The sequence below is a fragment of the Patella vulgata genome, chromosome 2, assembly GCF_932274485.2.
Source record: "Patella vulgata chromosome 2, xgPatVulg1.2, whole genome shotgun sequence".
NCBI classification, from domain to species: Eukaryota; Metazoa; Mollusca; class Gastropoda; family Patellidae; genus Patella; species Patella vulgata.
Genome location: NC_065880.2, coordinates 3,008,177 through 3,036,025, shown reverse-complemented (window position 1 = coordinate 3,036,025; position 27,849 = coordinate 3,008,177). Strand labels below are relative to the sequence as shown.

At 38.3% G+C, this 27,849-nt stretch overlaps 4 long non-coding RNA genes across 5 annotated transcripts; 2 read left to right on the top strand and 2 right to left on the bottom strand.

The window, feature by feature from the left end:
* Positions 1-30: 30 nt before the first annotated feature.
* LOC130010679 (uncharacterized) lies at positions 31-26,293 on the bottom strand. 2 transcript variants are annotated; one of them, XR_008785953.1, is made up of 3 exons: positions 26,228-26,293; positions 411-669; positions 31-92 (listed from the first exon to the last, which is right to left on the bottom strand). It is a non-coding gene; the product is annotated as an uncharacterized LOC130010679 (long non-coding RNA). The 2 variants fall into 2 exon arrangements; XR_008785952.1 differs by lacking the exon at positions 26,228-26,293 and adding an exon at positions 1,355-1,507.
* Positions 4,241-7,517, top strand: LOC126811647 (uncharacterized). Its single transcript, XR_007675694.2, has 3 exons — positions 4,241-4,398; positions 5,711-5,883; positions 7,162-7,517. It is a non-coding gene; the product is annotated as an uncharacterized LOC126811647 (long non-coding RNA).
* On the bottom strand, positions 8,942-12,176 carry LOC126811646 (uncharacterized). Its single transcript, XR_007675693.2, has 3 exons — positions 12,057-12,176; positions 9,490-9,762; positions 8,942-9,004 (listed from the first exon to the last, which is right to left on the bottom strand). It is a non-coding gene; the product is annotated as an uncharacterized LOC126811646 (long non-coding RNA).
* On the top strand, positions 16,065-19,049 carry LOC130010680 (uncharacterized). Its single transcript, XR_008785954.1, has 3 exons — positions 16,065-16,099; positions 18,015-18,326; positions 18,989-19,049. It is a non-coding gene; the product is annotated as an uncharacterized LOC130010680 (long non-coding RNA).
* Positions 26,294-27,849: the final 1,556 nt, after the last annotated feature.

Genomic DNA, 27,849 nt, shown 5'->3' with positions numbered 1-27,849 from the left:
GTCTAAATAAAAAAAAACAACAACGCAAAATGACTTTATTGCATTTTATTTTTCAACTTGTGACTTGACACTTGGTTGGATCGTCATTTAGGCTGTAACACAATAAAAGAATGATACTATTATGTCTTATTACCTTAAAGGAGACATGGAAAGAGATTTAACTGGGTTAATGAAGATGGGTATACGTACACGATGCTGTAGTCGAATTTGGGCCAAAGGTATGTGAGGTAGGCGATGGCATTTTCTAGAATCGTCATTTGGAAACTTCTAGAAACAATAGAAATTTCTGGAAAGAGTGTTTAGAAATAATTGGAGGGTTCTAGAAAAAGTTGGAAGGTTCGGGAAAGTTATATATGTTGTATATTTGTCTGATCAAGGTATTGGGTGCAAACTACAATCAAAAATATTACCAGAAAAACTTTATTCCTCTTCTAGACTAAAATCTTGTCCAGTCACAGACCTCTCTAGTTCTTCCAACGGTTCATCATTTCTCTTGAAGACATCTTCGACATCACTGACAGCTAGGTCTCGCTTCCCATTCCATCTGTGTTGATTTTTACACTGACATCTACATACCGGACGTCCACAGGTCGGACAACTCTTGTCAAGTGACAGGACCGTGGTAAACAGGAAGTTGATCAATATTCCAAGTACAATTAGTTGCCTCATCTGTAAATAAAAATGAAATGAAATGGGGTTTAGCGTCCTACTTTTCTGCACCAACTGGGTTAATAAAGACGGCATACAGTTTCCTATAAAAAATAACCTTTTCCCGGGCAGTGGCACTACGACCTACTCTTATTTCAAATTCCATCTGTAAAGGGTTGTTTTACGTGAACGTGAGTGTTTACACGTGACCATCCCAACAACTAGACAGGGTTCTTGCCACGCCCCCAGTCCTGCGCCACTGACAAGAGGAAATACCGAGGTCAAATCTAATAAGTGAGACAGTGTCTGACTCATTGAGCCACCGCCACGCTCGACAACGCAGGAAATCCCTAAAGACAGTGAAACAGGAACAATTCTTGTCTGGTAATAGAGAGGTTGCATGGAGGGGGGGGGGGGTTGTAGCACTACGCCTGGAGCCTTATCTCCCTCCCCGTCTCGAGCGGGCCTTATACCAAAAATTTTAACGTCGTGGCCAGAAAAACACACGAAATTTAGAAACAAACTAAGAAGAACACGACATTCACAAACAGACTGACAAAGAAACACGATGTTCACAGACAGATAAAGAAAAAAACGACATTCATAAACAGCCTAAAAAAACACGATATTCACAGACAGACAAACAAAGAAGCACAAATAAAGAGACAAACGACAATCACAAATATAAAAATAAAATGATATTTACCTTGATGTTAGTTCTCTGTAAAAACTGATTTAATTTCTTTCTTCAGTTGTCTGTTTTATACTAATCAACAATAATTGGTGTTATAATGTCAAACACCATCCATCTACAACTCTCTCCAGATATAATTATATTTTACACTATTTTAAATTTAAAGGCTTCCAGCTCGTCCGTTACCTGATTCAGGGTATTAAAAGTAATCAAAATTCATAATTGGTGCCAAAGTTTGTCAGGTGTCGATTTGAAGTAACAAATCTGCCTTCAAGTAATTCCTTCACTCTGGGGAGGAGACGAGTGTAGACACAAAATTATAATATAAAGCGTTAAAATGCTGCCCGGGCAAATTTCACAGAAACCAGTTAATAGAATTTGTGATTACTTTTGATACCTTTAAATTTAAAACAGTGTAAATATACGGAGATAGTTTTAGATGAATTATTGATATAAAATTGAACCATATGTTAGCCCAGAAAAAAAAACATAGTTTATGTCGAATGGACGTTAAACCACATCATCTCTCTCTCTCCCTCTCCCTCTCTCTCTCTCCTAGTCAGACAATAAACGACCTATGGGTCAAGAAAAACAAGCACCAAATGGGACGGGTATTCCCTAAAAAGGATACCTGTCAGGTTTCGTTCAATTATGTTCGCTAATGAGTGAGAAATAGCACTTTAAGAAGAAACTGACATAATAACGAAAACGAGAGGATAATTAAGATTAAGACACCGGCCATGGCACCGGTGTAAAATAATTACCCTGGCCAAGGATGTCAATAGAGTTCGTGCTAACGGTATTGGCCTTGAGTATGCTAACAGCTAAAAACTGTCACCTGTGGTGCAATTTCCGGGTTTGTTTTGGGGTTTTTTCTTTATTTTTTTTCTTTTGATTTCCTAAATTCATTTAGCTAAATGAATAAAACTAAAACGGATTAAATGATTCAGAATGTTATGGAAGTATCAATTCGGCCGTGAAATCTAATCTGGAAGCCATCCGTATAAATCAGAGTACAAGCTAAATATTTATTAAGGGATTATCGCACAATTAGGGGCCATAATCCAGGATGTTACGGTTCGACAATGAGAGAGAGAGAGAAATGGGGTTTAACGTCCACTCGACACAAACTAGGTCATTTCGGGACTAACATATGGTTCAATTTTATTTCCATAATTCGCTTGCGCGTAGGGGTCTTTAGCAGTGGGAGGAAACCGGAGGACCCGGAGAAAACTCACGAGGTTGGACAGGCGACCCTACTCCTTGTCACGTACAACCGGGGAATCGAAACCATTAAGATACAGCGCGCACGTGCTAACCATTCAGCCATCCACCCCCCGGTTCGACAATGAGTCAATGTAAAAAAAAACAAAAAGAAAAGGAACCCTGATCCTTGGGATACGAAACTATACTTCAAGTTTCTTCAAAATTGGAAACAAATTGTGACATGTAGAGTGTGTACAAACAAAATGTGAACAGCTGGAAGGACATCCGGACGGTCAGTGGCGACGACAATATACATCCACATAAAACTGTGGGTGTCTAGAAAGGGCATATTGTGGTCATTGTCCGTCAGACACAAATACAATTTGTATGTCAGTATAGTTGATAGATAGATTTACTTGGCAAATTAGAACTATAATTTGAGAGAGGGGCCTTTAACACTGGGACCCTGGCTGCAGCATGGTCAGCACCCCGCTTAATCTGAGAGCCCAGAAGGGTCAGGGGCCCATCCCCTCCGATTGGAAAAAACATAATTTGACATATATATTTTATTCATAATAACTAAAATTCATCTTCGCTTCCACTGAAATTTATAATGGCCTCAATTCGAGGAGAAAAATGATCTATGACTTTGGTGCAGGAATAGTAAATCAAATTAGTTTTGTTTTCTCGTCATGACGTCATTCTTCACCGTGAACGGGTCCGGGTACCTCAGTGGCATCAAACCGAGGAGAAGAATGATCTATGCGTGAGGTGCTAGTCGTTATTTCAAGAATATCGGGACCCAACAAAACCAGTTTTTCCGAGGGCCCAGAGCTACCCAGTTCACCGTTGACAATTCTAATATGGGGCTAAATGCGAAACTGTGACTATAAATGGTTGGCAACTGCACAGTTTTTAAACTCGAATCCGAAATCAGAGAAAATTGGATGCCAGCCACAATCAGTCGATCACCAGCAGCCTTAACTGGCTTCTGTCATACTGAGGTTGAGAGCCAACAAACAAGGAGGGTTGATCGATGGTGTATGTACGATTGGTTTTTAGTATCTTGGACTTGACTGGAACATCGGAAGGGCAGTAGGAAAAGAGAGCACAATATTTTCATTAGGGCAATGGAAATATGATGACAATGGCGCGGGGTTTCCTAGTGTATTTCAGGTAATTCTTTCGAAATTCGAAGGCACTTTACGAGAGGGCACATAGCCACAATTACCGCCAGGCCCTGGTAATACATCTCATCGAATTCCAGCGTTATCAATCATTTTCAGTTTTTGTTTTGTATTTGCATCAATTAGGGGCGGTTGTCTACCTTGCCTACCCACTCAGCACGCCCCCCCTCTCTCTCTCTCTCTCGCTCTCTCTCTCTCTCAGTTGATCGATCGATCGACAAAGGGCTAATTACTTCTAAGTTTTACATTCTGTGAATATTGCCCAGGTAGCATATTAACTGTTTATTATATTTTTTTGTTTTTACACTCGCCCCCTCCCCAGGGTCATAGAATTAAAAGGGAGGCAAATTTGATAATTCCAGTCTACAACTGACAAAGTTTGGCACCAATTATAAATTATACACACGCCCATTGGTTTGAGGCAAAATTCAGAGGATTTTTTGATACGGTTAGATTTTAAACAGTGTAAAATATAATTAAGGCAATATTAAAATGATTTTTTGATTACTTTTGATACGGTTAGATTTAAAACAGTGTAAAATATAATTATATCTAGAGAGGCGTAGAAAAATATCCCCAGGTACTAGTGACCAGTATAAAATACACAACTGAAGAAAGAAATAACAGACAAGAAGTCAACTGTTACAGAGAATAATCACAAAGGTAAATATTCATTTATTATAAAAATGGGGATTATTTAAAGAGGCCTTCCTACTTATAAACTGTGTGATTTGAACTATTTGGGCTTAATCGTGTTCAAATTAATTTACCTATCAAACGTTAACTTTGCTTCGATCCCCCTCAAAATAGTTATCCCTTTTCACGTGTCTTAATTGATGGAGAATGTATTTTTAATTTGTATTTGTCATTACTCGCTGTCCGTATACCATAAATATAGATGACTTAGTAAATTATTATCTCCTGACAACGTGTGTTTTCGAGCAGTAAATGGTCACGTGGTCGCTATTATCTCTGAGAGTGATGACGTCGGGGCGAGTTAATTACCTCTCAATATTAACTTGATTCTGCTGAAAATTAATTTCTAAGAAACAACATAAAGGTCTTCGGGTATATTTGGATAAAAAAAAAATAGTTCCATTTTAGTGTAAACGATACATAAGATAGTACGCGATGGCGTAAATGAGTAAAAGGCACCAATTTGTGTTACTACGTCCGATGTAATCAATTAACATATACGTGTTATCGACGTCGTATGATGTTAAACGAAAACTTTCGGAATACCGGTGAAAAACACATTGCGTTTAGTGGCAGAGTCTATGGTATTTTTAACCCTTTCGATTTCTCACGACCGCTAACCATTAGATCAACACATAGGAAGCGATCCTTACGTCACTTGAGCTCGAGTATAGGCAAGCTGTCAGTTAGTGAGACCGTTACACAATTTCCTGTTGGCGTACCATGAGTGTTTTTCGGGGAATCCAGTATTTTTCTAGTAAGGCTGTCTATACTTTCATATATTTATACCATATATGCCATACTTTTATTGGAAATAACTACCCAATAATTATTTCGCAGGAATGCAACTTTATGGTAAATATATTTTCATTACAAGAATTGGGCATTTTTAAATCATAGAATGATAGCACTCGACAAAAACTAGCTTATTTCGGGACTAATATACCAATAATGTTAACAATGAGGTGAAACCAGAGGCACCAGATATAACCCAGGGGGTTGGGCAGGCGACCCTTCTTCTTGTCATGATAGGCCTTATGATCTAAAGCACACCCCTTATGTTAGGTGACCCGACCCCCCCCCCCCACATTGGCCCAGGATAGCTTCTTCAAGAGGCATTGAAATGCCTAAACAAGGATGTAAAATATTGAAGAGCGGCATCTTATAGGAAAATTAAATTTGTTGGATGAAATAATATGAATGTAAAGCGGCAGGAAGTGGTTATATTATCATCCTTATAAAAGCACGTTTTACTTTGTGAAGCTTCGTTTTTTTTCAGAAATAAAAGTAGGAATAATCGGCATATTTTGCCTGTTGGCCATTCTGGCTGTCGGATTTGTAGAAGGGCAAACATGCGCCACGTATTCCAACGGATGCAGTGACCCTTTCAACATGGCTTACAAACAACGTTTTAAACCTGCATGTGATAAACATGATGTCTGCTATGCATGTGTAAGTAAACGCATATATATATATAACTGAAATTAGGAAGTGAAAAGTGAAGTTTTGACCAGGAAATGGACCCCTTTCGCAAGCGCTGTGCATCTTGTTCTTCTTGGGGGTAACGCCCTTCGAATAAAAACCTAAGTTTCCAACAATCCAAGTACGATCGACCTGAAACTTGACCTCTTGAACATGACGTCATATGGCGGCGATGACACTATGCCCGGTTCCTGGATAGTGGCGTAAATATTAACATCCGAAATTCGGCCTGGGTTATAATCAGAAACACAAGGAGCTGGGGGCGGGAGGTCAGCGTCGGGCCCTTCTATTAGACATGCACTATGTAAGAGCTACATCTGCCTTTAGCAGGTCTTTCTTTAGGCGTTAAATGTTATCTAAATTATTAATTAGACATTAATTAAAGGAGCTAAATCGCTAATATTTGGGACCTAGAAACGCATATAATAATGTAATCTGATTGGATATAAACTGATTTACATTCAATTGTTCCCGTTTTGACTCTAACTCCAAATCAGTTATGTCCAGCGAAATACGGCATGAGTCTCGACTGAATGTCAATTTCTAGCGTCTGGTTATTCCAGTCTATTGCGCATGCTATCATGGCGTCACCCTTTGACATGAGTTGTGGAATAAGTCTAGCCTCGTTCTTTCTGATCACTTGTTACAAATGTACTTTCTGATCACTTGTTACAAATATACCAATGGTTAAATGTTTATTTTGTCTTAAATGTTGGATATCAGAAGCCTACCATTTCCCGGTAAGATCACAACATCAATGTTGATTTGAATTGACAAATAATTCGTGTTTTCAACGTGTAAGACTTTGGATGATATTGAGTTAGAGACTTAGCTACTTTAACTTTCTACGACAATAATCAACTCTAGATTTTCAATAGATTTAAATGGTTTTTGCGGTTACCATAAACATAGATAATCGAGACTTTGTTTATTATCGTAACAACGGTAGCAATGACAATCAAGGCTGTTCTTCTAACGACAATAACAAGGCTTGGAGTAATGTAATTTGACTGAAATTGTCAACACATTACCTTTTCATTATCTATTTTCTAACCTCGAGAACTACCAGCTCTTTATCTAAATCTTATTTAATGTGTCTTTAATTGTTTTTTTGTTTTTTGTATTATTAATTCTATCCTTGCCTCCTAAACAAATACTATTCTTGCATGCTTACACCAATTCAATAATTGAAGCTAGTTTATCATGTATGTTTAAATCTTTAATTATACTTTGTATTTGTTTTATTAGGGAAAAGTACTCAATGTAAAAAAGAGCAGATGCGACCTCATCTTTAAAGCTAATATGGAGAGGTATTGTTCTACTATTACAAATAATTCTGAACAAGATAAATGCAATGGCAACGCAACTGCATACTATGTGGGTGTCTCCTTGTTTGAATGGAAGTCCTATTTAAAGAATTCTAAGAGTTGGTGCGAACAGTCGTGGGTTTCGCAATGTATATAGACCGGCCTAACAAACATGATGATTCTACGGCCTGTTTTTTTATTATATACAAACTGGTATATAACACGACAATGTCGTCTGAATATATAACCAAATGTAACTAAATAAAGATAAACTGTTCAAGTAGAACAGTACGTTTACTTGGTTCTTTGTACTTGATTTCTATAAATCCAGGAAAAACCATGGCAACTCTATCTGTTGGCGGTCGGAATGCGAAATAAGAATTTGCAGTGCCGCTGTTTGGGCAAAATGTCACTCAAAATCCGTCATCATTAACCCATTAAGAAATACATACAAATATCTACACAGAATACATATTAACATAACAGAAGAAATGTAAAGGGTTACCCCCCCCCCCCCCCCGTAATCACATTCATCATTACATCCTTCATATAAAAAAAGTTGTTTCTGTCCTTTCCAAAGTTCTGATAATATAATCCAGTAAGCTCATTTAACATAACACAAGAAACTTATTTACCTCGTCACTCCCCCCACCCCCCGCCCGCACCCATCCATGCATACGCCGCCACACCCCACCCGTAATCACATTTACGATTGTACCCTTTGTATACACAAAATTCTTTCTGTCTTTCCAAAGATCAAGTAAGCTCTTTTTCTTTGGTGTATCTATTTTGCCTATGTTCTGAAGGATGTGTTCTAAAAATAAGTTTAGCTCTATAGTATATTATTAGCATTAAACACACTGGAGTTTCCTTCTGTTCTATATTATTAGCATTTAAATCAACGGGGAAAATAATTACCAGTTTGATTCCAGTATATTCCAGGAATTATCTCCCCTTGAATTATCTCCCTTGTTATGTTTTCCCTTGGGGTATAATATTTTCTTAAACATTCCGAAGTTCTTCATCTTTATAACCAGAAGAAGCTCATCATTTCCCAATCACCTGATAAAAATATTTTTCCGGAGCATATCTGATAAACCGTTCACGAAATCGCAGTTGTGGCTTTTGCATAATTGAATTTATTTGTATGCAGGGGCGCTGGATGTTCAGGGCTAAGTCTGGTTAATTGTATGCAGGGTCGCTAGATGTTCAGGGTTAAGTCTAGTTATTTGTCACTTACAATGTCCATGTGGCATGTCCGTCATTTTGTGTTTTTTGTTGCTGTTTGCTTGATACGTAGGAAGGGAATGGGACCGAAATGACAGATCTTATGATAGCACGAACAGTTAGAATCGGGATGAAAGAACGAAGGTCATTACAATTTCTCTCCTTAAACTGGGTACCGACAGTAAACCATACAAAGTTATGTTTGAGTCACAACTACTATACTATGTTGATAATTGTACAAAGTTTCATATGCTATGGACAAAAAGTGATAGGGAAGGATGGACGGACGGATGGGCGAACGGACGGACGGACGGAGTCCATTTCAATATCTCTCCTTGAATCTAGTTGAACGGGGGATAATAAAAGTAGGCCCACTATTAAATAAGGGGTGGGGGCTGCAATAAATCGTATAAAGTGCCAGTTCCTCAAAAAATACATTTTTCTTGACGAAATTATATCGAATGGTGTCTGAACAAAAATAACAACAACACAAAATGACTTTATGAAATTTTATTTTTCAACTTCTGGTTTGACACTTGGTTGGATCGTCATGTCAACTGTAACGACATAAAAGGAGGAATAAAACAATGGTTACCTTCAAGGAGAAATGAAATATGATAACATCTTACGTTTTGTACCAACTGGGTTAAGGAATTTTGCCCAGACAGCGGCACTACGCTCGAATGATTTTTCGATTTTCCAAACTGTCAGTGGATTTTTAACGTGCTACCATCGGGCTGGTTTTTCGCCCCACCGAAGGACTAGAAGTTTTTCCGTGCCAAACCCCACACCACAATCGGATTAGAATACAGATCTATATTTCGTTTTTCTATACTTTCGATGACCTACACTACACTAAAGATCTTACCAGTTGTAGTGGAAGGTCGCGTCAAGAGTCTCTCTCGTGCTAGGTTAAAGCCAGCACCTGGGCAGGTGATGACAATTTGGAAGCGAATCCAATAAAAGATTGGGAGCTTGCATGGTTGATGGACATTTTCTGGTATTTAGATAAAAATTACTATAAAAATCACCAATCTCTTACCCATTAGAAAATATTACCAGAAAAACATCATTCCTCTTCTAGACTAAAATCCTGTCCAGTAACAAACCTCTCTAGTTCTTCCAACGGTTCATCATTTCTCTTGAAGACATCCTCGACATCATTGACTACTTCTCGCCCTCCCCTCCATCTGTGTTGATTTTTACACTGGCATCTACATACTGGACGTCCACAGGTCGGACAACTCTTGTCAAGTGACAGGACCGTGGTAAACAGGAAGTTGATCAATATTCCAAATACAATTAGTTGCCTCATCTGTCAATAAAATATGAAATAGAATGGGGTTTAACGTCCAAATTGTCTACACTGACTGGGCTAATGACGACTGACATACACCATACCATCCAGTGGTATATAAGGAGAATACTGCCCGGGCAGCGGCACTATGACCTTCTCATTCTTAAAATCCAACTGTCATGGGCTCTTTTATCTCCTCTGTAAATATAATCCTCAGTTTAAAAGAAAAATGATTTAAGTTTAAAGATTCATTATGTAAGATTTAAATACAGGGCTGATTGTTCTTGCTATAATAGTTCATAAATAGATAATGTAAAATGAATATGCTAACAATTTTCATTCCGAATACATTTTACTGTGCAAACTAAAAAGTGTTTGAAGTTTCGTCAAAATGTAGCCTAGATTGTTTATTATCGCAGAGTCTCGATTATCTATTTCATCGTTAAACTTTTTTAAATGGCGGCGATGTTCTAATCTTCTTGATATCGTGGCCATCCAGTGTTCTAGAGAGTTGATTATGATCTTGTCATGTGAATATAAGTCTAAATAATGATTTATATAACATTTGAAGATAGAAGAAAGACAATGCGAAATGAAATGAAATGAAATGGGGTTTAACGTCCTACTGTTTTGCTCCGAACTGGGCTTATGAAGACGGGCATACGCCATACAGTGTGCTATGAGGGTAATTCTGCCCGGACAGCGGCACTACGGCCTACTCTTATATCGAATTCCAACTGTCAAGGGATCTTTTACGTGCACGCCAATGTGTACACGGGACCTCGGTTTTTCGTCTCATCCGAATGACTAGACAGCTGTCCTTGTCAGGCCCTCCGTCCTGCATCACTGACAAGGGGGAACCACGCCGGAAAATCTGGATGAACTTTCTCGGCCAATGCAGGGATCGAACACCCGACCTCCAAGCTAGCGAGCCAGTGCCTTACCCACTTAGCCACCGTGATCCCGAAAGACAATGCAATAGCTCTTACATTATGCATCTTTATTAAACAGCAGGATGTAAAACTTTTATTTAGCTGTAACCCGATCGATCGAGTTACAAAAAATCGAAGGTTGAAGGTCAGTATCTTGGTTTGACTCGGTACCCAGATTGGTCCGACGGTTTCCTAATTTTATGGTTACAAAATAAACAACTGTGACTAAAATCGTTGGTGAAAGACACTCTAAAAATGAGGTGAAATTGGTTTTAAATTCCTATTTTTCTGCACCTAACGGACTAATGAAATCAGACATACACCATGCAGTTTACTTTGAGAGAAACGTTGGTCCGAACAGCGTCGTTCCTCTAGCCAAAAACGTTGTAATATAGGCCTACTGATGTGTCCAACTATCAAGGTTTTCACGTGCCTGCCAACGTGTAGCGGGACCTGGTTGTTTCGTCCCATCCGAATGACTAGACGACATTTCATTTGAAGACGCTTCGATCCACAACACTGACAAGTGGAAACCAGGCAGGAATATCACTAGGAACGTTCCCAGTCAACACCACGAAGTCGAACCTGGTTAGTGAAACAGCGTCATACTTACAGAGCCACCGCGGCTCCCTGAAGACACGGGGAACAGAACAACGGATAGATCAAGTCTAGTCAGGTAATAAACAGGTACCGTATAGAAACCAGGAAACAAATATACACGTGGCCGGAAACAGAACTACATCAACTCTGGTTCCCACTGTCTCATTACCTTAAATAGAACTCATTCTTCTTGGGGCTAATCGATTCTCTTAATCCCTAAAATAGTGATAATCGAGTAAAATGGCGGATTGCGGACTACAGCGTAAGATAATATCTCAACCAACCATGACAGCTGAAGTATATGGGTTGTGTTTAATTACGTCACGATTCTATACACACACCATTTCCGTTATACGGACTGACAGAAATATGACAGGACTAAATCCCGCGTCACTCAATTGCAATTCTGTCTGTTCAGGTCGTTCTGGACTGACAATTGAGCATCCCCCACCCCGTCCGCCAAATAAACACGAGCCATACGTCCATCCGTGGCCCTAGTTGCCACAGGGCTGGATTAACCATTAAGCAATACAAGCACCCGCTTACGGCATCATGGGAATGGTGGCAGAACCGAATGTCTACTCTGTTACAAAGCAAATTTACAATATTAAATGGCTGCCAACCACTAACAGACAAGGAGACAAACGACAATCACAAATATATAAATAAAACAATATTTACCTTGTTACAAAGCAAATTTACAATATTAAATGGCTGCCAACCACTAACAGACAAGGAGACAAACGACAATCACAAATATATAAATAAAACAATATTTACCTTGATATTAGTTCTCTGTAACAACTGATTTAATTTCTTTCTTCAGTTGTCTGTTTTATACTAATCAACAATAATTGGTGTTATAATGTCAAACACTATTCATCTACAACTCTCTCCAGATATAATTATATTTTACACTATTTTAAATTTAAAGACTTCCAGCTGGTCCACGTAATCTGATTCAAGGTATTAAAAGTAATCATAACATTATTTTAATCGTGCCTCAAACAACTGATGGGTGAAAATATAATTTGTTCTCTCGCCTAACTTAATCATATTTAACAAGATTTTAAATTGAAAGTCTTCCAGGCATAAAACTATATGTTTAAAGATATCAAATTTAAGATTAACCCTCCCGGGGATGAATCCAACTCCGTGTTTTACTGTATACAGATGACATCGCGTTAAAGATATGAAATTTAATACCATTCATCTAAAACTCTCTCAATATTTAATTATATTTTACACGATTTTAAACCGAAAGGCTTGCAGGGATAAAACTATACGTTTACAGATATCAAATTTAAGATTAAGACGTGTTTGGGAATCAAGGGAGGGGGGACACTAGAGAGTTTATTTGGCAGTATGAAGTCTAATCGTGTTTCGTTATTTGTTATTGGTTCTTTTGCCGTAACATCGCCTGATTTCGTCGCGTTCTCGCCTCCTTGACGTATAGCCAGGATAAGTCGAGGATACGTTAACACGACAAAACACCAAACAGTCGTTTCCTCGTGTGTTCGACTTATCGTGTCGGAAGTTTAAGACCGCACATGCGCTATAGCCTGACTCTACAAAACTAAAATACTCGGCACAAAATATGTGAAAACAATATAATTTCAAAATTAAAAGAGTTTTAGAAAATATATTTTTATAGGTCTGGGTTTTTTTTTCTATCTTATATCCTAAGGACGCCAACTATTGATCTTGGTTCATGCCCGATTTCCAGGGATTGTCTGTAAATTCTTTACAGGTCCCAATTATTAACAGACTTGGTTTACATTCGGCATGATCAATCATTTCAATAACAGGATGGTACCGATTAATATTGGTGCATACTCGACTCGCAGGAGCGGGGCTACGCCCACTTTTTTGTTTACATTTTGTCTGTAAACACTCTTCATTCCGCAAATCTGAATGGATTTTAATCAAATTTGGCATGATCATTACTTCAAAGAAAGGATGACACCCTCTGATGTAAATGCATGCCCGATGCTTGAAGCATGGTCCCTTAGTATATTTTTTTCTTTGTTCGTCTACTTGTCTTGTAACCCCATTCTGATTTATCAATTTTAGGCTTATATTATTTTCCAGTTGTATCAAATATCATTGATACCATTTTATTCATTCCGTAATTATAAAAACAAATACGTGCTGGGAGATGTAACTCGAGAATCATTCCATTGGAGCGTATGGAACGGACGAATGAATTTACGATAAGGTCAATAACAGCTACGAATCGATTTCCGCATCTCAGAAAAAGGCCCCCCCCCCACCATTCTTGGAGTGGCGTGCTAACACCAGTATGGAGATTTGAAAACCTTTCGTCCAGATATAAGGCTTTCTACAATTCCTTTTCCACTTTTAAACACGTGAAATCTTCTGAAATCCCGGTCTAAGCTAGCGCTGATCGTCTGCTTGTCTTGTTTTCAAGTTAAAATTATTATGATTTATTGAAAGAAATATTTTGAATAAATGTACGTTATTGTTGAAACGGATTAAAAATATGTAATATTTCTCTTTACCACCCTATGTTGATTAATCAATTTCAGGTCTTTATTACTTTCCGCTCGTATCAAACATCATTCATATCATTTTATTGATTACAAAATTATAAAAACAACTTTCAGAGGTTCTCCCAATCGCGGAAGTCTATATTGTGCCTATTTTCGATCATCTACCGATGAATATACGATCAGTTCAATATAACCTGTAAATCATAAAATATAAAAAAAAACTCTTGGCGTGGCGTGCTAACACCAATGTGGTGATTTGGAAGATTTTGACCTGACTTAAGGCTTTCTGCAATTCCCTATTTACCCTTAAATAAAACAAATGTGAAATCTTCTGAAAGCCCGGTCTATCTATCGTACATGAGGCAGGATGTGCTTGCTAGTTCGCGAACTCCTGACACCATTTGTTATTCAAGGAATTAACCTAGCTAAACAACGTTCATTTTGCTATTATAATTCTAGAATACTTGAATATAATACCACATACAATTTCCCTTTGAACGCAAAACTTTTGATTATTTTGAGAAAAGGAATAATTAATAACCATTTTCCCATTGATTATGTCATTGTATCAGTTTTATTTATATTTATCTAATGAGTCCAACGATATGTTTTTTGTGTCTTGTAGAAAGAGACTATAGTCGACAGAATAACACGACAGAATAAAGTGACGTATGATTAGTTAAATACTGTCTGATGTTGTGTTATCGGGTTATGAAAGGGGCAAGACTTCACATGGCAATTATCAGCTCCTCCCCCTCATCCCTCGACTTCCGGCAAAAATCGACGCCCTTTCCATTGGACGCAATACGATGACAACAACCAATATGAGTATGGGCGCCCCATATGGTCGAGTGACATTAGTTGGGCGCCACATAATGACTTGATTGGTGGGGCGCCTTATAATGACAATATATGATTGTCGCACTGCACATAATGCAAAATGCCGAGTGAGATTGGTTGGGCGCCCAAAACGGCATGATTCTTGGGATGTCCATTAGACCGAGATCATCGGTGCCCATAATATAATTGGCGGGGCGCCCATAATGCCGAGTGAGATTGGTTAGGCGCCCACGAATGAAATAGGCGCTCATAGCGGCGTGATTGCGTTTATCGGCGCCCCCAAAAGCCCTTGCCCCCCCCCCCCCGAACATTTTTGGTTGGCTACGGGCCTGCATAGTAATCATATTTAACACGATTTTAAACTGAAAGTCTTGAAGGGATAAAAGTATACGTTTAAAGAAGTTAAGATTAAAGACTCTAGGGGATAAATCCGACTCTATGTTAACCATTAAGCAAAATCAGCACGTATTTGGGAATCAAAGGAGGGGGACACCAGAGAGTTTCGTGGGGAGTATGAAGTCTAATCGTGTTTTGTGTAATTCAGTTCTCTGTTTCATTAAACAAGAAGCCCATCCAATATCACCACTAGCTGCATATTTTATTTTATGGAATTTAAACAAGTCTAATAGATATATCATATGAGAATCCTTCTGTCTGAAAATTTTTTGAACAGAGAGAGTACCATTAGAGGTATGCTTGCTGACTTGGCTAGTTCATCTATCTGTACTAATATTTGTGACTGTGGTTTGTCTGTCTGTCTGTTTGTCTATCTGTTCGGGGTTGGTGGCTACACTAGGTCTGCCCCGAGTCTGAAATTTGGGGTATAGGGGTAGCTCGGACCGGGGAGTAACATAGGCCAGGTGGCGTTAGTCTACCACTTCCGGTTTTGGGGTTATGACCCCCGAGTGAAGCCGGGCATTCTTCTAGTTAATACATAATTTAAAATAATAAGTATTTATAGATTTTACAATAATCAATATTTAAATATATTCTATTCTGTAGATGGTCTAAAATACACAATTTTTGTCTTTAACTGATTTACAAACAAACGCCATTTGTAGCACCATGCAGGAGATAATGTAATTTAGCATGTCATCTATATACAATAAAACACAGAGTTGGATTCATCCCCGGTGTTCTTTGTTCTTAAATTTGATATCTTTAAACATATAGTTTTATCCCTGGAAGACATTAAATTCCAAATCTTGTTAAATATGATTAAGTTGGGCGAGAGAACAAATTAAATCTTCACCCATCAGTTGTTTAAGGCAAAATTAAAATGATTTTATGATTACTTTCGATACCTTGAACCAAGCCTTTAAATTTAAAATAGTGTGAAATATAATTATATCTGGAGAGAGTTGTAGATGAGTGGTATTAAAGATTACATCACCAATTATTGTTGATTAGTATAAAACAGACAACTGAAGAATGAAATTAAATCAGTTTTTACAGAGAACTAACATCAAGGTAAATATTATTTTATTTATATATTTGTGATTGTCGTTTGTCTCCTTGTCCGTCTGTTTGTGGATGGCGGCCATTTAATATTGTTAATTTGCTTTGTAACAAAGGAGACATTCGGTTCTGCCGCCATTCCCATGATGCCGTAAGCAGGGGCTTGTTTTGCTTAATGGTTAATCCAGCCCTGTGTATAAGCCTATAAGATCAACTAGGGCCACGGATGGACGTATGGCTCGTGTTTATTTAGCGGACGAGGTGGGGGGGATGCTCAATTATCAGTTCAGAACGACCTGAACAGACAGAATTGCTATTGAGTGACGCGGGATTTAGTCCTGTCATATTTCTGTCAGTCCGTAAAACGGAAATGGTGTGTGTATAGAATCGTGACGTAATTAAACACAACCCATATACTTCATCTGTCATGGTTGGTTGAGACATTATCTTAAGCTGTAGTCCGCAATCCGCCATTTTACTCGATTATCACTATTTTAGGGATTAAGAGAATCGATTATCCCCAAGAAGAATGGGGTTTATTTAAGGTAATGATGAGACAGTGGGAACCAGAGTCGATGTAGTTCTGTTTCCGGCCATGTGTATATTTGTTTCCTGGTTTCTATACGGGACCTGTTTATTACCTGACTAGACTTGATCTATCCGTTGTTCCGTTCCCCGTATCTTCAGGGAGCCGCGGTGGCTCTGTAAGTATGACGCTGTTTCACTAACCAGGTTCGACTTCGTGGTGTTGACTGGGAAAGTTCCTAGTGATATTCCTGTCTGGTTTCCACTTGTCAGTGTTGTGGATCGAAGCGTCTTCAAATGAAATGTCGTCTAGTCATTCGGATGGGACGAAACAACCAGATCCCGCTACACGTTGGCAGGCACGTGAAAAAACCTTGATAGTTGGACACATCAGTAGGCCTATATTACAACGTTTTTGGCTAGAGGAACGACGCTGTTCGGACCAACGTTTCTCTCAAAGTAAACTGCATGGTGTATGTCTGATTTCATTAGTCCGTTAGGTGCAGAAAAATAGGAATTTAAAACCAATTTCACCTCATTTTTAGAGTGTCTTTCACCAACGATTTTAGTCACAGTTGTTTATTTTGTAACCATAAAATTAGGAAACCGTCGGACCAATCTGGGTACCGAGTCAAACCAAGATACTGACCTTCAACAGAACTAAGTTCTTGTAGGAAATAAAAAAGGCTCGCCCTTATTTTTTTGGTTGATAATCTAAGCAATGACATATCGATTTTTTGTAACTCGATCGATCGGGTTACAGCTAAATAAAAGTTTTACATCATGCTGTTTAATAAAGATGCCTATTGTAAGAGCTAAATTTGTCTAATGCATTGTCTTTCTTCTAACTTCAAATGTTATTTAAATCATTATTTAGACTTATATTCACATGACAAGATCATAATCAACTCTCTAGATCACCGGATGGCTACGATATTAAGAAGATTAGAACATCGCCGCCATTTAAAAAAGTTTAACGATGAAATAGATAATCGAGACTCTGCGATAATAAACAATCTAGGCTACATTTTGACGAAACTTCAAACACTTTTTAGTTTGCACAGTAAAATGTATTCGGAATGAAAATTGTTAGCATATTCATTTTACATTATCTATTTATGAACTATTATAGCAAGAATAATCAGCCCTGTATTTAAATCTTACATAATGAATCTTTAAACTTAAATCATTTTTCTTTTAAACTGAGGATTATATTGACAGAGGAGATAAAAGAACCCTTGACAGTTGGATTTTAAGAATGAGAAGGTCATAGTGCCGCTGCCCGGGCAGTATTCTCCTTATATACCACTGTATGGTATGGTGTATGTCAGTCGTCATTAGCCCAGTCGGTGTAGACAATTTGGACGTTAAACCCCTATTCTATTTCATATTTTATTGACAGATGAGGCACCTAATTGTATTTGGAATATTGATAATATTCCTGTCTACCACGGTCCTGTCACATTACAAGAGTTATCCCACCTGTTACCGCCCGGTATGTTAATGTCAATGTAATTGTAAAAGTCGAAGACCGCTATGGCCGAAAGGTCGACGAGGCAGAGGGCGGAAAGGGAAGCGAGACCTAGGCGTTAGTGATGTCGAGGATGTCTTCACGAGAAATGATGAACCGTTGGAAGAACTAGAGAGGTTTGTGACTGGACAGGATTTTAGTCTAGAAGAGGAATAAAGTTTTTCTGGTAATATTTTCTAATGGGTAAGAGATTGGTGATTTTTATAGTAATTTTTATCTAAATACCAGAAAATGTCCATCAACCATGCAAGCTCCCAATCTTTTATTGGATTCGCTTCCAAATTGTCATCACTTGCCCAGGTACTGGGTTTAACCTACCACGATGATTGCCTTTTGACAATCATGTGTCCAGGGGTACTGTTGTTAAGGGGAGAGAGAGAGAGAGAGAGAGAGGGACTCTTGACGCGACCTTCCACGGTCAGATTTTCATGTAGTGTAGGTCATCGAAAGTATCTAAATATAGATCTGTATTATAATCAGTGTAGTGTAGGTCATCGAAAGTATAAAAAAACGAAACGAAACGAAATATAGATCTGTATTTTAATCCGATTGTGGTGTAGGGTTTGGCACGGAAAAACTTCTAGTCCTTCGGTGGGGCCAAAAACCAGCCCGATCGTAGCACTTAAAAATCCACTGACAGTTTGGAAAATCGAAAAATCAATGGAGCGTAGCGCCGCTGTCTGGGCAAAATTCCTTAAACCAGTTGGTACAAAATGTAAGACGTTAAATCGTATTTCATTTCTCCTTTAAGGTAACCATTGTTTTATTCCTCCTTTAAGGTAACCATTGTTTTATTCCTCCTTTAAGGTAACCATTGTTTTATTTCTCCTTTGTTTTCGTTACAGTTGACATGACGATCCAACCAAGTGTCCAACCAGAAGTTGAAAAATAAAATGCCATAAAGTCATTTTGCGTTGTTGTTATTTTTGTTCAGACAATATTCGATATAATTTCTCCAACAAACTGGAACTGGAACTTTATACGATTTATTGCCCCCCCCCCCGTCCGTCCGTCCGTTCGTCCGTCCATCCTTCCCTATCAGTTTTTTTCCATAGCATATGCCATGATAAGTTGAAGATATCTTTATGAAACTTTGTACAACTGTCGTTACCCAGTTTAAGGAGAGAAATTGTAATGAACTTCGTTCTTTCATCCCGGTTCTAACTGTTCGTGCTAACATAAGATCTATCACTGCGTCAAGTGGTATAGTTTCTGTCCCATGCCCTTCTCACGTATCAAGCAAACAGGAACAAAAAACACAAAATGACGGACATGCCAAATGGACTTGGCCCTGAACATCCAGCGACCCTGCATATAATTAACCAGACTTAGACCTGAACATCCAGCGCCCCTGCATACAAATAACAGAGATAATAGTTGGCTTAGAATTATTCAATTATGCAAAAGCCACAACTGTGATTTCGTGAACGGTTTATCAGATATGCTTCAGAATAAAAAAAAACAACAATTTTTTTATCAGGTGATTGGGAAATGCTGGGCTTCTTCTGGTTATAATGATGAAGAACTTGGGAAAGTTCAACAAAATATTATACGCCATGGGAAATTATAACAAGGGAGATAATTCAAGGGGAGATAATCCTAGAATATACTGGAATCAGACTGGTAATTGTTTACCCCGTTGATTTAAATGCTTATAATGTGGAAGAGAAGGAAACACCGGCGTATTTAATGTTAGTAATGTACCATAACGTGAAACTTTTTAAAATTTTAGAACACATCCTTCAGAACATAGGCAAAATAGATACATCATCGAAAAAGAGCTTACTTGGACTTTGGAAATACAGAAAGAATTTTGTGTATACGAAACATACAATCGTGAATGTGATTGCGGTTTGGGTGGGGGTGGGGTGTGTGCGAGGGTTGGGGGCGGGGGGAGTGACCAGGTAATTCACTTTCTTGTGTTCTGTTAAATGAGAATACTGGATTGTAATGCTAGTGGAGGCGGAGGGGGGGATGATGGATGGCCCAATGGTTAGCGCATGCACGTTGTATCATAAGGTCTGTCATTGAGTCAACTGGCGAGGTTTCGATAATACGGTTGTACGTGACAAGGAGTAGGGTCGACTGTCCAAACTCGTGGGTTTTCTCCCGGTCCCCACTCACTGCCATAGACCCCTACGCGCAAGCGAATTATTGAAATAAAATTGAACCATATGTTAGTCCCGAAATGACCTAGTTTGCGTCGCGTGGACGTTACCCCCCCCCTCCCTCTCTCACAAGCGGCATTACAAACTCTTATTTTGAATTCCAACCGTCAATGCCATGGTCCTTTAATTGTACAAGGGACCTCGGATTTTTGTCCTATATTAACAAATAGGCACATTACCTTGCCAGATCCACCTTTCTTCACCACTCAGACACCGCGACGGAAAATACCGAGGAACTTTCACCTGTAACACTGGAAGCGAAAATCACGCCGAAGTTTTGCGACCAAACCAGAACCTCTTGGCTAGAAACCAAGCACCTTATTCGCTGAGCCACCGTATTATAAAAATATGGGTCACCTCATTCGCTGAGCCACCGTACAAGAAACAGATGGGCCACCTCCTTTAAACATGAATTTAACAATGTCTGTTCCTGACAAGGGACAATGGAAAGTTGTTGGAATGAAATGAAAGGACCTTCTAGTTCTAGTTAGTTGAAACTCAAGACGGTGCCCTGGTGGTGTTTAAAGCTGGGGTAAAGCAGTTATATACATACTACCATATGGTATCGTTACATACTAACATTTATGGGTATATATTCTAGATATTTAATCTTAAGGCTGTTAAAAAACAAGGAAGTCAACACAGTTAAAATAGCTATTAAATCGATTTGTACCGAACATGGATACCCGTCAATAATACAGAGTGGCCAGTGCCTTGAATGTAAAGGCGCACTTAAAACACATTTCATAAAACAAAATGTTAAAATAATTTGTAATTGACTATACCATACTCAATTGCAAGGTAAAATCGAGAGAATTAATAGAGTTGTGAAAGATAAGATTAAATTTGATCAACTGAAAAGACGACTACAGCTGTGTAGAGAAGATGCCCCAAGTGTGTAACGCAATGAATAAACAACCACGAAAGGTGTTGTCTTATGCTACACCGTTTGCAATGTACTTAGGTAGAACAGACGAAATAAGAGAAAAGGTTTCTTCCGCGACAGTTAGATGTGCCATGAGAATGATTGGCAAAGCTGTCAACTGTTCTGTTCTATCTTTGTGACCGGTGTATAATTTCCCCAAGGGCGTAGCCACATCCCAGGTAAGAGGTGCATAATGAATGGGCGTATATTGAAAAGACATACGCGTTTATCCCGATACAAAGTCGAATATAAGAATAACAAACCCAGTTGTACGTGGTGTTCTTCTCAAGGCATTACAAGCCTCACTTAAACACTCGAAAAACGGCGCCGAAAGAATTCAAAGGAAGTGCTTAAGACAATTGTGAAAAAAAAACCCGACTCCATAAACTAAAATATTATATCCCTAAGATACTGCGTTTAATGCTGAAATGTTTGCAGTGGGCCCCGGTGTAAGTATTCACAACTCTGAGGGTGACGTAATTGCAGAGACTCGATGTAATTATTAATAAATTTCCTAAATGACAATATCCCGATTTCCTATTACCCTTAAGGATATAGCAATTGACACGTTGTAGCCGTGGCTCACCAGCTGACGACAATCAGAATATACAGGTGTTCAGTTACATTGAGGGAAATGTTTTGAGTGGCCCACAGACGGTAATTGTTTCATTGATTGCGGTAGTCTATTCCATAGAAAAGGACCAGCACAAGAAAAGGCACGTTTTCCAAGTTGTAAGTTAATGGCTGGAGATTTTAGAAGATGTTTTTTTCTGAGAACTGAGATTTCTGCTGGTAGTATAGGGTTCTACAAGACATTTTATATAAGGTGGAGCTTGGCCGTTAAAGGCTTTAGTACTGATATATTAAATACTCCCATTTTAGCATTAGAAGTATTAAATGCTTTACAAGAAATGAAATCTGAAACTGCCCCTGGGCCAGATGGGATTGCTATAGAGTTTCTTTTAGTATGTTCAAATTCATTTTCTATCGTAATAGCAAATTTGTTTAATAGGATTTTTGATACAGGAGAATTTCCCGATTCTTGGTCAAAAGCCCTAATAGATCCGGTGTATAAGAAAGGTTTAAAATCTGATACTAATAATTACAGGTGAATTTCTCTTCTGGACTGCATCGGAAAAGTGGATTCTTTCATCTTAAATAAATGATAAATACACAGAGGTCTCAGCAGGCTACCGACCAGGTTACTCGACGGTGGATCACATTTTAACATTGCATGGCTGAGCTCAGAAATACTTATTTAGGCACAACGGTAGCTTCTATTGTCTATTTGTAGACTTTTCTATTTGACTCAGTAAATAGAACCAAACTAATATGTTTATTAGCCCAAACGGGTATAGAAGGCAATATGTTGAGGACATTAAGAAGTATGTACACTGGATCAAATATTACCCCTTATTTTGAATGTCGTACTGGTGTTCGACAAGGTTGCATTTTAAGTCCCATTCTGTTTGGTTTTTACATTAATCATTTATATGATATGCTGGAAAATGCCGATGTTAGGGGCATATCACGATACACGAGGTAAATAATATCCTGGCATTCTTATATGCAGACCTTTAAAGGGAAATACACGAGCTTGAAAAGTTTTGTAAACTGTTTAACCTTGATGTAATTATAGTTTTTAGAAATGGTGGAATTATTAGAAAAAATGAAAAGTGTTTTTTTTGTATGAGGAAAAACTAGAATTTATTACATATTATAATTATTTAGGTTTATTGTTTTCTTCAAGATTGTGTTGGGGTAAATGTTTATTAAATTTATCACTTAAACCCGAAAAACTTTAATACCAATTAAGTCTTTACTTTGTAGAGAGAGGGAGAAATGGGGTTTAACGTCCACTCGACATTAACTAGGTCATTTCAGGACTAACATAGGGTTAAACTTTTATTTTAATAATTCGCTTGCGCGTTGGGGTCTTTAGTAGTTGGAGGAAACCGGAGGACTCGGAGAAACCCACGAGGTTGGACAGGCGACACTACTCCTTGTCACGTACAACTGTGAAATCGAAACTACGCGAGTTGACTCAATGACAGACTTTATGATACAAAGCACACGGCAATTCGACCCCCCCCCCCCCCTCACCATATTCAGACGACTTCATATTGTACTTTTTATTCATATTAAGCCAGTAAATTAACAATGATTAGAATTTGCTAGATATACGAATAATAAAAAGACATGCCTTCGAATCAACAGTTTTCTCAGATAGTCTATATACATTGTCGAACCCACGACCCTGAACACCAACTCTCGGAAGGGTCTTCGTATTACAACCATCCCAGTCTTCTAACCCATTTATAGTAATCATCTGCCTCATCATTGCAATCCTGAAGTTTAGAACCTGAAAGCGATGAACAGTATTGCCTCATATTGTCTCTAAACTTTTGGTCGCAGCTCGCCTGGTTTACACTATAGTGTTTTCCCTAATAAAATAAAGTATAAACACAACTTACGTGACATATTAACTTGAATTACTACATTGGCGTAATCAAGGCAAGAACAGTATTTGTTTCGGAGGCGAGGATAGAAATCAAAACCCTTAATTAATAGAAGGGTCCAATACTGTCTGCAAGATAAGGTCTTGGTTTTGCATATTATAACGCAAGCTGTTTTACTGTGGAAATAAAGCTTCATTTTAGAGTCAACACAAATTATTAAATTAAATATAAATTTGTTACCGGCCCAATTCAAATTATACCGATATTTCGTTCCAGTATCAATTTCGGTTGTTAATGTTTATGCCACTATCCCTATCCAAATAAGTGCAAACTTACTATCACGAACCGGGCATGATGTCATCGCCGCCATATGACGTCATGCCCAAGCAGGTTAGGTTTTATTCCAAGAGCGTTACCTCAAGAACAAGAAGATACATAGCGCGTGCGTAAGGGGACCATTTCCTGGTCCTAAACTTCACTTTTCACTTTCTAATTCCATTTATATCAATATTTCATTTTATTTTAATTTGGGAAGGCAGATTAAACCTGGTTTTAATGAAGCGTTTACTTAAACATGAATAGCAGAAATCATGTTTATGACGTGCAGGATTAAAATGTTGCTTGTAATCCCCGTTGAAAGGGTCACTGCATCCATTGGAATGCGTAGCGCATGTTTGCCCTTCTACAAATCAGACGACCATAATGGCCAACAGGCAAAATATGCCGATAATCTTTACTTTCATTTCTGAAAAAATAAAAAAAAGAAGCCATTTCAATAATCCTTTAACCCTTGTTTGGTCACGTCGCACGAAAAACGTTGTCGGCAACAAGGAGTAATCTAAGACCCCAGACATAAATAGATTTTTGTGTACAAAATTTTATTCAAATACGATCAAACTACAGCTTTATATAAAGACTGAATAATAATCAAAGCAAAAAAACCAAAACAAACATATTTGAGGTATTAACAGTGAAAATATGAATTATAAAGTATTTTTGAAACCCCTTGTTTCCGATAATGTAATACTTTTAGTTTTTTGTCAAATGATGAATGTTGCCCCTGCCTCACTTCCGTTCTATTTGTAGCTTTATGCTCGACATTAAGTAGCTAACAGTGCATAAAATTCTCGCTAGAAAATTGTGAACCAGTTCCCCACAAATGTTAAGGATATGGTCGTGGGGTCAAGAAATATCTATTGTATTCACACAAGGGTTAAGCTATCCTGTGCCAATGTAGGGGTGGTGGGAGTCGAGTCACCTAACACGATGCGTGTGCTTTAGATTGATTATAAAGCCTATTTTGGCAAGGAGAAAAGTCGCCTACTCATCTTCGTGGGTTACCTCCGGGTCCTCAAGTTTCAGCCAACTGCTGGCATTTTTGATAGGTTAGTCGAGTTTGTGTTAAGTGCTCTCTCTATATACCTGTAATTTCACAATTCCTAATTGGAAATATGTATATACCTTATAGATGTGTTGGGTAGTTATTTCCAACAAACAGTGGTGCAGAACGGAGCACTTGACAAGGGACAACGTATAGTCGCTCGGACGAGACGAAAAATCGATGCTCCATGTACATATTGGCGTGCTCGTAAAAGATCCCTTGACAATTGGATTTTGATATAAGAGTAGAACATAGCGCTGCTATCTGGGCAAAATTTCCATAACACACTGTATGATGTATGCCTGTCTTCATTAACCCAGTCGGAGCAGAACAGTAGGACATTAAACCCCATTTCATTTCATCTTACTAGAAAAATACTGGATTCCCAGAAAACCACCCATGGAGCGCTCACAGCAAAATAGTGTAACGGTGTCACTAACTGACAGCTTGCCTACTCGAGCTCAATCGACGTAAGGAGCGCCTCGAATATGTTAATCTAAAGGTTAGCGACTAGCGGTCATGAGAACATCGAAAGGGTTCAAAATACCATAGACTCTGCTACTAAACGCAAGCTGATTCACACCGGTATTGGGAAAATCTTCGTTGAACGTCATACGGCGTCGATAACACGTACATGTTAATTGATTACATCGGACGTTGTAACACAAATTGGTGCCTTTTACTTTTACTATCTTATGTATCGTTTACACTAAATGGGAACTATTTTTTTTATCCAAATATACCCCCAAAACCTTCATGTTGTTCTTTTAGAAATTAATTTTCAGCAGAATCAAGTTAATATTGCGAGCTAATTAACTCGCCCCGACGTCATCACTCTCAGAGATAACAGCGACCATGTGACCATTTACTGCTCGAAAACACAAGTTGACAGGAGATAATAATTTACTAAGGCATCTATATTTATGGTATACGGACAACGAGCAATGACAGATATAAATTAAACATATATTCTCCCGTCAATTAAGACACGTGACATGTTTTAAATATTTTGTGGGGGATCGAAGCAAAGTTAACGTTTGATAGGTAAATTAATTTGAACACGCTCAAGCCCAAATAGTTCAAATCACACAGTTTGTAAGTAGGAAGGCCTCTTTAAATATTCCCCATTTTTATAATAAATGAATATTTACCTTTGTGATTATTCTCTGTAACAGTTGACTTCTTGTCTGTTATTCCTTTCTTCAGTTGTGTATTTTATACAGGTCAGGAGTACCTGGGGATATTTTTCTACACCTCTCTAGATATAATTATATTTTACACTATTTTATATTTAAAGGCTTCCAGCTCGTCCGTTACCTGATTCAAGGTATTAAAAGTAGTCATAAAATCATTTTAATATTGCCTTAAACAATATGGACGGGTGTGTCATTTACAATTGGTGTCAAAGTTTGTCAGGTGTAGACTGGAAGTATCAAATTTGCCTCCTTTTTAATTCTATGACCCTGGGGAGGGGGCGAGTATACACACAAAATATTATAATAAAGAGTTAATATGCTACCTGGGCAAAATTCACAGAATGTAAAACCTAGAAGTAATTAGCGACACCTTTTGTCGATCGATCGATCAACTGAGAGAGAGACGTGCTGAGTGGGTAGGCAAGGTAGACAGCCGCCCCTAATTGATGCAAATACAAAACAAAAACTGAAAATGATTGATAACGCTGAATGAGATATCTTACCAGGGCCTGGTGGTAATTGTGGCTATGTGCCCTCTCTTAAAGTGCCTTCGAATTTCGAAAAATATACCTGAAATACACAAGGAAAATCCCGCGTCATTTCATCATATTCCCATTGCCCCAATGACAATATTGTGCTCCCTTTCCCTGCTGCCCTTCCCATGTTCCTGTCAAGTCCAAGATACTAAAAACCAATCGTACATACACCATCGATCAACCCTCCTTGTTTGTTGGCTCTCAGCCTCAGTATGACAGAAGCCAGTTAAGGCTGCCGGTGATCGACTGATTGTGGCTGGCATTCAATTTTCTCTGATTTCGGATTCGAGTTTTAAAAACTGTGCAGTTGCCAACCATTTAGCCCCATATTAGAATTGTCAACGGTGAACTGGGTAGCTCTGGGCCCTCGGAAAAACTGGTTTTGTTGGGTCCAGATATTGTGGAAATAACAACTAGTTTGATAAACTATTCTTTTACCTCATTTTTCGGATTGATGCCATTGAGGTCCTCGGACCCGTTCACTATTCCTGCACTCCAGTTCAGTCATAGATCATTTTTTCCTCGAATTGAGGCCATTATAAATTTCAGTGAAAGCGAAGATGAATTTTAGTTATTTTGAAAAATATATATATATATATGTCAAATTATGTTTTTTTCCAATCGGGGAGGATGGACTCATAACTCTTATTAAAGGACTCCCAAATTATAGTTCTAATTTGCCAAGTAAATCATCAACCATTATACTGACATACAATTTGCATTTGTGTGTGACGGACAATGACCACAATATGCCCTTTCTAGACACCCACATTTTCATGTGGATGTATATTGTCGTCGCCACTGACCGTCCCGATGTCCTTCCAGCTGTTCACATTTTGTTTGTACACACTCTACAGGTCAGAATTCTTTTCCAATTTGAAGAAACTTGAAGTATAGTTTCGTATCCCAAGAATCTGGGTTACTTTTCTTTTTACATTGATTGACTCATTGTCGAACCGTAACATCCTGGATTATGGCCCCTAATTGTGCGATAATCCCTTCATACATTTTTAGCTTGTTCTCTGATTTATACGGATGGCT